At 39.6% G+C, this 12,687-nt stretch overlaps 1 non-coding gene across 1 annotated transcript; it reads left to right on the forward strand.

The window, feature by feature from the left end:
- Positions 1-566: 566 nt before the first annotated feature.
- TRNAF-GAA lies at positions 567-638 on the forward strand. The gene has a single exon. It is a non-coding gene; the product is annotated as a tRNA-Phe (tRNA).
- Positions 639-12,687: the final 12,049 nt, after the last annotated feature.

Consider the following 12,687-nt stretch of genomic DNA (forward strand, 5'->3'; position numbering starts at 1 on the left):
TTGTTGTTATTCACACAGTCAATGGCTTTATAGTCAATAAAAGAGGAGTAGATGTTTTTTCTGGAATTTTCTTGCTTTTTCGATGATCCAGTGGATATTGGCAATTTGATCTCTGATTCCTCTGTTTTATCTAAATTCAGCTTGAGCATCAGGACATTCATAGTTCACATACCGTTGAAGCCTGGCTTGGAGAATTTTTGAGCATTACTTTGCTAGTGTGTGAGATGAGTGCAATTGTGTGGTAGTTTGAACATTCTTAGGCATTGCCTTTCTTTGGGATTGGAATGAAAACTGAACTTTTCCAGTCCTGTGGCCACTGCCAACTTTTCCAGGCTTGCTGTCATATTGAGTACAGCACTTTCATAGCATCATCTTTTAGGATTTTAAATAGCTCCACTGGAATTCCATCACCTCCACTAGCTTTGTTCATAGTGATGCTTCCTAGGGCCCACTTGACTTTGCACTCCAAGATGTCTGGTTCTAGGTGAGTGATCATACCATCCTGGTTATCTAGGCCATGAAGATTTTTTTTTATATAGTTCTTCTGTTTATTCTTCCCTGGGGCTTCCCTAGTGGCTCAGATGGTAAAGCGTCTGCCTGAAATGCAGGAGACTCAGGTTCAATTCCTGGGTTGGGAAGATCCCCTGGAGAAGAAAATGGCAACCCACTCCAGTATTCTTGCCTGAAAAATCCCATGGATGGAGGAGGCTGTTAGGTACAGTCCATGGAGTCGCAAAGAGATGGTCACGACTGAGCAACTGCACTTTCTTTCTTTCTTTGTTTATTCTTGCCACCTCTTCTTAATATTTTCTGCTTCTGTTAGGTCCCTACCATTTCTGTCCTTTACTGAGCCCATCTTTGCATGAAATGTTCTCTTGGTAATCTAATTTTCTTGAAGAGATCTCTAGTCTTTCCCATTCTTTTCCTCAATTTCTTTACATTGATCACTGAGGAACGCTTTCTTATCTCTTCTTGCTATTTGTTGGAACTCTGCATTCAACTGCGTATATCTTTCCTCTTCTCCTTTGCCTTTTGTGTCTTTTCTTTTCTTAGCTATTTGTAAGGCTTCCTCAGACAGCCATTTTGCCTTTCTGCATTTCTTTCTCTTGGGGATGGTCTTGATCACTGCCTCCTGTACAGTGTCACAAACCTCTGCCATAGTTGTTCAGGCACTCTGTCTATCGGATCTAATCCCTTGAATCTATTCGTCACTCCCACTGTATAATCATTAGGGGTTTGATTTAGGTCATATCTGAATGGTCTAGTGGTTTTCCCTACTTTCTTCAATATAAGTCTGAATTTGGCAATAAGGAGTTCATGATCTGAACCACAGTGAGCTCCCAGTCTTGTTTCTGTTGACTGTGTAGAGCTTCTCCATCTTTGGCTGCAGAGAATATAATCAATCTTATTTCAGTATTGACCATCTGCTGATATTCATGTGTACAGTCTTCTCTTGTGTTGTTGGAATAGGGAATTTGCTATGACCAGTGGGTTCTCTTGGCAAAACTCTATTAGCTTTTGCCCTGCTTTGTTTTGTACACAAGGCCAAATTTTCCTGTTACTTCAAGTATCTCTTGACTTCTTACTTCTGTATTCCTGTCCCCTATAATGAAAAGGACATCTTTTTTTGAGTATGAGTTCTAGAAAGTCTTGTAGGTCTTCATAGAACCTTAAACTTCAGCATCTTCAGCATTATTGGTTGGAGCATAGACTTGGATTACTGTGATATTGAATGATTTGCCTTGGAAAAAATCAGAGATAATTCATTTTCGAGATTAGGCAAGAATATTGGAGTGGGCTGCCATTCCCTTCTCCACAGGATCTTCCTGACCCCAGAATCAAACCCTCATCTACTTCATTACAGGCAAATTCTTTGCCATCTGAGCCATCAGGGAAGCCCCAAGATAACTTTATTTTCACCCCAATTGAATAAGAAACCCTGTAAGGATGGTTTTAATATTATTCATTATCATGGAAATCTCAGAAGCATCATACCCAATATTTGCAAAACTTATTTAGTGTCCCTTCTTGAAATCTTGTGGCAGTATTGTACAAAAAAAGAGCAAATAATAGAGCCTTTAACAGCCCAGACCTGGAGTCAGAGAGACTTAGTCCTGACAATACCTTTCTCCTGACACTATGCTTAGTCCTAGCACTACCTTTGGTAGCTTTGTGACAATTTGTGTAGCCTCTTCAGCTTCATCTTCAGTGGTCCTTGTGAAGACAAAAGAGATAATGCATGTAAAACACTCAAGATAGTAGTCGGCACGCAGCAAGTACGGAAAACAGTTTAGCTGATTATTTAGATAATTATTATCTGATTCCACAAAAATGTGAAACTTGCATGCTGGCATAAATTATTTGTAAACCTGAGCGGGATTGAGATACGAACTCAGGTCTTTGTTCGTGTGGCCACATTCATGTGACAAATATGTCTGAAACTGTACTGTTTCACAATATGTAAATTAAATTATTTTAAGCCTCTTCCTTGTCATATCTCAAATTCCACTTCTGAGGGAATTTGGTCAGTGGCCTTAATAACTCACCTAAACTCATATTCCTGTTTTTTTTTTTTTTTTTTGAGCATACATACTCACACCTTTTGTTTTCTACTCTGAAAAGAAAAAAAAAAAGTCTGGAGCTAATGTCATTTTCTAACATCCCCCATATTTCTTGAGGCTTTACTTAATTTAGATGAGGTAAATGCAACAGTTAGAACTGGACATGGAACAACAGACTGGTTCCAAATAGGAAAGGGAGTACGTCAAGGCTGTATATTGTCACCCTGCTTATTTAACTTCTGTGCAGATGACATCATGAGAAACGCTGGGCTGGAAGAAGCACAGCTGGAATCAAGATTGCCAGGAGAAATATCAATAACCTCATCACTTCATGGCAAATAGATCAGGAAACAGTGGAAACAGTGACAGACTTTATTTTGGGGGCTCCAACATCATGCAGATGCTGACTGCAGCCATGAAATAAAAGGCACTTGCTCCTTCGAAGAAAAGTTATGACCAACCTAGACAGCATATTAAAAAGCAGAGAGATATTACTTTGCCAACAAAGGTCCATCTAGTCAAAGCTTTGGTTTTTCCAGTAGTCATGTATGGGTGTGAGATTTGGACTATAAAGAAACCTGAGCACAGAAGAATTGATGCTTTTGAACCGTGGTGTTGGAGAAGACTCTTGAGAGTCCCTTGGATGCAAGGAGATCCAAGCAGTCCATCCCAAAGGAAATCAGTCCTGAATACTCATTGGAAGGACTGATGCTGAAGCTGAAGCTCCGGTACTTTGGCCACCTGATCTAAAGAACAGACTCATTTGAAAAGACCCTGATGCTGGGAAAGATTGAAGATGGGAGGAGAAGGGGATGCAGAGGATGAGACGGTTGGATGGCATCACCGACTCAATGGACATGAGTTTGAGTAAACTCCGGGAGTTGGTGATGGACAGGGAGGCCTGGCATGCTGCAGTCCATGGGGTTGCAAAGAGTTGGACATGACTGAACGACTGAGCTGAACTGAAAGGGAACTGCTCCTTGAGGATTACCATTTGTTCAGTCACAGAGCTTTGAGCCAAGGACTTGGGTGGGCTCTGAATGTCAGTAAAACAACAGAGAACAGTATTCACAGACAGTTGGAAACCCAGGCTCCAGTTAAAGGGAATGGCTGTGGGTAACACCTCTAATGAACTAGGTTTCCCTGTGTTAATGGGAAACTACTTTTGGCCTATAAACTGTGACTACAGATAAGATTCAGGAGATGGTCCATAAATATCTGAAACTTTATTTAATCCGAAGATTTTATTTTAAAGGAAATAAAATAATTAATGGAAAAAGTAAAGCCTGCAACTAAGAATATGTTTATATGTCTATATACAAGCCTCTCTGTTCATGGACTTCCCAGGCAAGAATAACTGGAGTGGGTTGCCATTTCCTTCTCCATAGGATCTTCCCCACCCAGGGATCGAACCCAGGTCTCCTGCATCTGCAGGCAGATTCTATACTGCTTAGTCATCAAGGAAGCCCAATAACTAAGAATAAGTTTATGTGTATATATGTAAGAATATAAACCATGTGAAATACTAAGTATGTATGTATGTATCTTAGTATTATGTATGTATACATACACATTATATATACATATATTTTTTGCTGTTGTTGTTTTAGTCACTAAGTCATGCCCAACTCTTTTGTGACCCTATGGACTATAGCCTGCCCAGGTCTGTCTGTCCATGGGATTATCCAGGAAGGAATAGTGGAGTGGGTTGCCATTTCCTTCTCTAAATGCTGTTCCTGATCCAGGGGTTTAACCCATGTCTCCTGCATTGTAAGGATTCTTTACCACCCCCTAGGAGTCACTAGAGAAACCCTATACACACACACACACACACACACACACACACACACACACACACACGTGACTTTACCAATGCACGTGTACAAATACATAGCTATCTTTTGTGTGTGGCATTAAATACCAATCATACCCACCAGAATATTGGTACCATCTTTAGCCACGTGTGATGAGGGATTTGGGCCTGTGCCCAAATCCTCCACTTTCATGTTCTGGTCCTGGGCCACTTCAGTCTGCTTCAGTATCCCTCTCTTTCCTTAACGTCCAGACTTTTTCTCAGCTCAGAGCTAATATATGACTTCAAGGTTCCACAGTCTTGATGGCTAAATCACTCCCAAGTGAAATTCTGAACACATGCAGACTTCATCACCAGCATTTGCAATGTGTAGGGACGTTCACTTCCCTTTCCTCTGGTATATTTAAACGTGACCACTGCTGGGGATGGTTTGTAAATGCCCTCAGGAAAAATGTCTGGCTCAAAATTCCCATGAATTCCTGTCTGCAGCTGAAATGGCAGAATTTTTCAAGCTCTGTGGCTTTAGGCAAGCAGAGAAAAACTTCCTCACTAGTTTTCTCTTTGAATGCTCTATCTAAATAAGCACAAGCACTTTTTCCATGATTGCACCCTTTGAATCCTTCTGCTTCTACCCACTCAAAGTACTGAAGCTGCTTAGAGGCTTTATGCCCAATTGCTGATGGCCATCCACACAATGGCACTGTTTCTCTCATTCAGAACTGCCAGGGAGGGCTTGGTTCTTTTCTTTTCCCACTTTTTTTTTTTTTACATTATGGCAAGAACACTTAACATGAGTGTTACATTGTTAACAAATTTTTAAAATACTGTTAATTACAGCCACAGTGTTGTACTGCAGATCCCTAGAATGCATTCATCTTGCATAAGTGATACTCTCTACTCACTGAGCAACCAGCCCCAGAACCCTCTTTTCTCAGTCTCTTGTTACCAGCATTCTTCAATCTGCTCCTAAGAGGCAGACCATTTTAGATAATTCATATTGTTACCAGTACATCACGGACTCAACAGACAGGAATTTGAGCAAACTCAGAGAGATGGTGAAGGACAGGGAAGCCTGGCATGCTGTAGTCCATGGGGTGGCAAAGAGTCAGGCATGACTTGGCAACTGAGCAACAACAGCAATTGTTGCGAAAATCTTAGCTCCCTGTCCACTAATGCCAAGTAGAAGTATAGCAACAGAGTTTGGGGAAAACAGAAAAGAGCAACTTTATTCTTTTTGCCAGGCAAAAGGGAAACGCAGCAGGCTAGTGCCTCAAGTACTGTGCCCCCTTCCCAGGAATAAGGAGAGATTTTATATCCTCTTGAGGGTCTTGTACTTTTTTTTTCCTTTTGCAAAGTTGCAAAATGGCCACAACTGACATCGGGCAACTCAGCAAGTGGGTCTAATGTCCCTGAAGTTACTGGACCACAGCCTTCCTTCTGAAATGCAGAATGCTACAAGAGAGTGTAAGGAGGAGAAGCACAGCAGGTGCAGAGTTTAATCTATATAGAGGCAGAGAGTAATTAGCTCTGTGAAAAGTAAGTCCAGCTACAAATGTTTGTTAGTAGCAACAACTAAAGAATAACTGAGATTTTTTAACTCTGTAGTGGTACTCGCTCAGTCGTGTCCAACTCTTTGCGACCCCATGGGCTGAAGCCCGCCAGGCTCCTCTGTCCATGGAATTTCCTAGGCAAGGATACTGGAGTGGGTTGTCATTTCCCTCTCCAGGGGATCTTCCCGACCCAGAGATTGAACCCAAGTCTCCTGCACTGGATTATTTATGAAACAAGGAGAAACAAGGAAGATTTTCTATGGTCTGAGCTACCAGAAGACTGGCATGTGTCAAAGGTTGTTCACTTATTTCCGTTTTTGTTGCAACAAATTCCCCCTCTTAGTTATTCCCTCCATATCAGTAGAGGAAGGGAAAAAGTCATTGTTCTTCTCTGGCTGAAGACAAAAACTTCAGTTTTGCTCCATTTGACAAACATCAGCTGCCTGGCCCACGGACCTATTTATCTCCTACATCAATATGAGTGGAATCATAGAGTATCTGTCCTTCTGTGGCTGGCTTATTTCACTTAGCAGAACGTCCTCCAGGTTCATAGTGTTTGTTTATTTGTGTTTGTTTTCGAAAGTCTGGAAGGAAAAGAAAGATCTTTCACCATCTGCCCTAACAGTCTGCCAACCTATGACTTTGCTAACGATTTTTATCAGCCCATACTTATGCAGGTCTCCACCTGGCACCTTGCTGGGTTTAATGCTCACCTATTCGTCCCTAATTATTTGGAAAGGTCAAATTAATACCCTGGGAGATGTGCCAAGATGGAAAATGTTCAATTCAAACAAACAAACAAACCTAGATTTGGCCTACTATAAATGCCAGAATCACAAACCAAGGATGGTTAGACTTGAAATACTTTCTCCTTCTCTTCCTGCAGCTTATTTTTCCAACATAGAAGATGACAAATGTTCAAATAAAAGGCATTCAGCACAATGTCATTGAATTTTTAATCAGTAAAACAAGAGCATTTTTACCCCTTGCATTTAAAAATCTATAGTCAGCTTTGAAAATAAATAGTTGAAAATCCTGATAAAGCAGAAACCTCAACCAGGACAACTTCTCATGGCTGATGTTTACCCCGTTGGTTCAGCCCACATTGTAACATCTACCAAGAATAACAGGACCATTGATTTAATCCCTTTCTGGCAGGCCTTTAACTGAAATTTAATTATGTTGCTTTTTGTCTGCAACCTTCCCCCAAGGTTTCTATGATATTAGAATACCTCCTTTAAATGTTATGAAAAGCGCATTAGAGGGTTTTTCCTCTGATTATTTCATAACATAACATAGCAGTTCCTTCTGCCAGCAAGCCCACACAACTGTCTTCAATAAATGAAGCAGTTTTCTTTTTTTTTTACATTTTATAAAGTGTAGATTAAACAGTAATTAGTCGTAGGTGAGTTTCAACAGTTTCCTTTTATAGCGATCTTTTTACAACTAGCTCTCGAACAACACAAATAAGTCCCTATAAATGTGTGAACGATGGACAGCCTCAGACTTCAGAAAGGGCTGGGATGCTTGGTGAAGTCAATCTTAAACTGTTTTGCAGTGATTTCATGCTCAGCAATTATTTCAATATTCCTTAAATGGTGGGAGTTTCAAAGGCATGGTTGAGTGTGTATTTTTAGAGCCAGCAAAATCTTATTAAATGGGTATGGCTTTCTGGATTCCTTTCCTTCCTCTTCTCCAGACATAAAATTGAAAGGGGCCAACCCCAGTGGGTAGTAACCACCGTGGCGTCCACATGTTATGGTCACCACTGTCAATTCTTGTCATTTTTGTTTACTATTATTGGCTTGTCACAAGCTCCATATCTCCAAAAATAATTGAAAATGAAAACAAACTTTTGTGTGTGTCCTTTTTCTCCCCAGCAATGTGTCAGCCTGGGAAAATGCTCTCTTTGAAAAGAAAGCAGAGCTGACATATAATTGTTGCCTTTATCCCAGCTGTTCCTGACATTACACGCCTAACCCTCCTTGGAGACAGAAAACCAATTTTGATGTGACGCTTGGAAAAGTCACCACTGGCACTTTACAAATAGTTCAAGGTCACAGGAATCTTGCCCGAGACACTCTCAGGTAAACCTCCGGAGGACTTTTCTTTCTTGGGGAAAGCTGTGTTTTTATTGATTTTGCAAATTGTAGACTTAAAGTCTAATAAAAGAAAAGCTATCAAGATGGGGGGAAAGCCCACCTAAATACAAAAATCAATGCTTTTGCACTTAAATTTTAAAAAGCAATTTCATGCAAGTATTATGGTGAAAGAGAAGTTAAAAATTTCAAGTCTGACATTTGAAACTTGTATTTGGGAATAGAAAAACTCAACATGATGTTCTGTTAATGAAACATTTGGTAAAGAATGTAACTTTTATTACTTAAATATAATTTGAGTTCTTTATTTAAAAAATTCTTGCAATTTGCAGTGGCCTATCTATTACATATTCAGAGAATGCAATGGCACCTCACTCCTGTACTCTTGCCTGGAAAATCCCATGGATGGAGGAGCCTGGTAGGCTGCAGTCCATGGGGTCGCTAAGAGTCGGACACGACTGAGCGACTTCACTTTCACTTTTCACTTTCATGCATTGGAGAAGGAAATGGCAACCCAGTCCAGTGTTCTTGCCTGGAGAATCCCAGGGACGGGGGAGCCTGGTGGGCTGCCGTCTATGGGGTCGCACAGAGTCAGACATGACTGAAGCAACTTAGCTTAGCATAGCATAGCATAGCATCTATTACGTAAACATTTGAATTTGTTAGCCTTTCCACCTGCAATGCAGAAGACACAGGTTGTATCCCTGGGTCTGGAAGATCCCCTGAAGAAGCAACCCACTCCAGTCTTGCTGTCTGGTAAATCTCATGGGCAGAGGAGTGGGGCGGGCTACAGTCCATTGGGTCACAAGAGTCAGACATGACTTAGCGACTAAACCACCACCACCACTGTTTCCTTATTGAAATGTTCGTTATTCAATCAGCAAAGTATTACCTTCCGATAGTCTAATAAAAGCCTTTTTTACCCTTCGCTCTCATCAGCTAAGTCATGCTGTATGAGTTTCATTTCTGGTTACTAATTTCTGGGATAAACTAGTCAGCTTTTATTTCTTTTTTTGTCTTTTGAATCCTCTTATCAAAAACTTTTTAGTTGCTAAGGCATTAAGGCAGCCAGTCGTCTAAGGAAGCTCAACTCAAAGAACATAATTTAAAAAAGTGATCGTATTTTCTTTCTGAGCGTGCTAATCACCTAAACCACACCGACCAATAACCGAAATAGCTAATCTGAACTCAAAAACTGAACTGAATTAGCCTCATCCTCATGCTGGCATTAGTGCTGTCTCTTTTTTTCCTCTTATTTCTGTGTACTAGGAAATTTATATGCACTCACATGGGCTGAGTTGATAAAGATCAGTTTCTGAACCAAATGTCTTTAAGAAAAAACATCCATTTGGGAAATAATGGACTCTTATCTACGTTCTCTTTTATAGTCATCTTTTAATAATATTCTCATTATTGGAGGGCTTTAGGGCAAGAAGCAACACATTAAATTTATAAAGTTTATGACTCATTCACATTACCACTATTTATAGTCATTTTTTTAAAATGTCAACCCATTTTCCTTTGGCCTAAATTAAGATGATAGAGAGATAGTTAGATAGGTAGGTAAATAGATAGATAGATAAGCTCTCTCACAACCACTCCAAGGAAAAGTTTCATTATAAGTTCATGATGTGACTGAATCCAAAAGGAACAATGACAAATACCACTCAAAAGAGTGAAGTCGCTCAGTCATGTCCAACTCTTTGTGACCCCATGGACTGTCGCCTACCAGGCTCCTCCATTCATGGAATTTTCCAGGCAAGAGTACTCGAGTGGGTTGCCATTTCCTTCTCCAGGGGATCTTCCTGACCCAGGGATCGAACCTGGGTATCCTGCATTGCAGGCAGATGCTTTACCATCTGAGCCACCAGGGAAGCCCAAAGAGAAAGTGAGAAAGTGAAGCTACAAATATTTATTGAATGCAGAATATAACAAGATACCATATTTTCTTTGCAATTATAACTAAATGATTCTGACTTGTTTCCTAAGTTAAATACATTGGATAATTCTAAATACAATGATAATTTATTCTTTTCTATTTGCTGTGCAAGATATACACGTGTGTGTATGTATTTCTCACTGCAATCTTGAAAAGCATTAAAACCAAATAAATGAAGAAACTGACCAAAGTGAGAATAAAATGATTGCCCAAGTTCATCAAGGAATGGGTAGTAAGTGAAAGGGCTGGGCTTGAACCCTAGACTACTAGGCCTAAAAATCCATGTTTGATATGTTACACAATATTTCAAACCCAGGTCTCCCCCATTGCGGGTGGATTCTCTCCCAGCTGAGCCACAAGGGAAGCCCAAGAAAATTGACAATTATACAAATCACTCTATGAATGAGCAAGATGTGATCACTGTCACGTGAGTTATAATAATTTCTACAGAAATCCACAAGTTTAACCTTGGTATCAGAGGAACAGCTAGGAGAAAGCACAAGCTTAATGACAAACTTGGAAATACAGGTAAGGAGTAAAGGGATCAATGGAAGAAACTGAGTCTATTCATTGTTTGGCCAGTTGCTTACTATTCCACTAGTCTAGAATATACAATGTTATGTTATACAGGTTAAATAAGATTTAAAAAAGAGAGAAATAGATTTCCAATGAATTAAATTGGCATTATCATAAAGAGTTTTGCATTCGAAGATTGAACTATCATTATTTTTTTTAATAAAGGGGCCCTAATGTTACCATTTCAGAGGAAAAGGGATAAATGATAAGGTTAATCCTACCTTATCAAGTAAAGAGGCTTGAGGCAGAAAAGTCAAGGGGACACATGTAATCTCTCAGACAGTATGTGAAGCAAATGTGTTTGGTTATACTAAGTAAGAAAAATGGGTAGGTATAGATCCAAGGTACTTAATAGGTATGATGCTGAGTATTAGGGAAACTGATGTACAGATGATGATGAAATGGAAAGTTCTGATGAGGATGATTTTTGCATTGGAGATTTCAGAATACATCAGGTATTCTCTACATATGTAATGATAATAGTAATAGTGCTTGTCCTCCACATTCATTTCAAATCAATTTGATTCAATTATATAATTACTACAAATAGACTCTCCCAGGCAAGAACCCCCAAATAAAATCATGTAGTAGAAACCCAAGAAATCTTGTTAGTTAAAGTTTTCAATTTCAAGTCCAGCTAAAGTATTTAGAGAAATTTACCCTAGTTCAGTCATAATTTTTTCATGCATAATAAAGGAAACGATGTACCAATATATGTCTATTTTGAGCTAAGGGATTTGACAAAAATAAAGAATATAGCATGGTTCTCAATAGAAAACTTAGTTGAACAAATATTGAACTTCTTGGGACATCCCTGGCAGTCCAGTGGTTAAGAATCCACCTTCAAATGCAGGGGCTGAGGGTTCAACCCTTGGTTGGGGAGCGAAGATCCTACATGCCTTGCAGCCAAAAAAACAAAGCCTGAAACAAGCAATATTGTGACAAATTCAATAAAGACTTTAAAAATGGTCCACATCAAAAAATTTATTTAAAAAATATTGAACTTCTTCCCTCCTTCATGTACTGGAAATGTCATGTTTTATTTAGAAATGTCATATTTTTCTTTATTTAGATTAATAGACCCTATTTATTTAGGGTCCACTGGGCTTCCATGGTGGCTCAGCAGTAAAAACCCTCCTGAAATGCAAGAAATGTGGGTTCCATTCTTGGGTCGGGAAGATCCCCTGGAGAAGGAATTGGCAAGCCATTCCAGTATTCTTGCCTGGAAAATCCCGTGGACAGTCCATGGGGTCAAAAAAAAATAGTCAGACATGACTTAGCAACAACAACCAGGGCTTCGCCACCTTGCTATAAAGAGCAGTGTCTCCAAGGGTTGGCTCTGTCTGCTGTAATAAAATACCAGGCTGGGTGACTCCTAATCAACAGAAATGTGTTTCTCACAGTTCTGGAGGCTGGAAGTTTGAGGCGAAGGTGCCAGCAGGGTCGGGTTCTGGGGAGGACCTTCTCTGGTCTCCCTGCCATTATTGTTGCATCCTCACATGGTAGAAAGAGGGTAAGAGAGTTCTCTGGGGCCCCTTTTACAAGGGCACTGATCTCATTCATGAGGGCTGTATTCTCAGTACTTAATTACTGTCTGAGGCCCCACCTCCTAATACCATCATCTGGGATGCTATGATTTTAATACATGAACTTGAGGGGAAGAAACATTCAGCCCATTGCATTCATATAAAATCCATTTTAGACTTTCCTGACCAAAAAAAAAAAGTCTCTGTTACAACTACTCAACTCTTCTGCTGTAGCACAAAGGCGGCCATTGATAATGTATATTATATATATATAAACATCTGTGTTGCAATAAGACTTTATCTTAAACAAAAAACATTCAGATTTGGCTTGTGGGTAGGATTTTGCCAGCTTCTGACATGTCATGGGTAAGTGGAGCTGTGTGCAATTTGTTTATAAGTCATGGAAAGATGATGAATGTGTCAAGTAAAAAGCATATGAGAAATTAGGAAATCTATTTCATAATAATTTTCTCTACACTGCATATTAATAATTAAATTGATGTCATATAATTTAAACTTTAGATGAAAATACTTAAAATAACTAAATATTTTTAGACAACTGAGTTGATCTAAAAGAAAACTGAAAAGGTTCTCAGAAAAGTTGGAACTTGACAAATGTCTTC

This window comes from Bison bison, unplaced genomic scaffold (assembly GCF_000754665.1).
Source record: "Bison bison bison isolate TAMUID 2011002044 unplaced genomic scaffold, Bison_UMD1.0 scf7180017864527, whole genome shotgun sequence".
Lineage (NCBI taxonomy): Eukaryota > Metazoa > Chordata > Mammalia > Artiodactyla > Bovidae > Bison > Bison bison.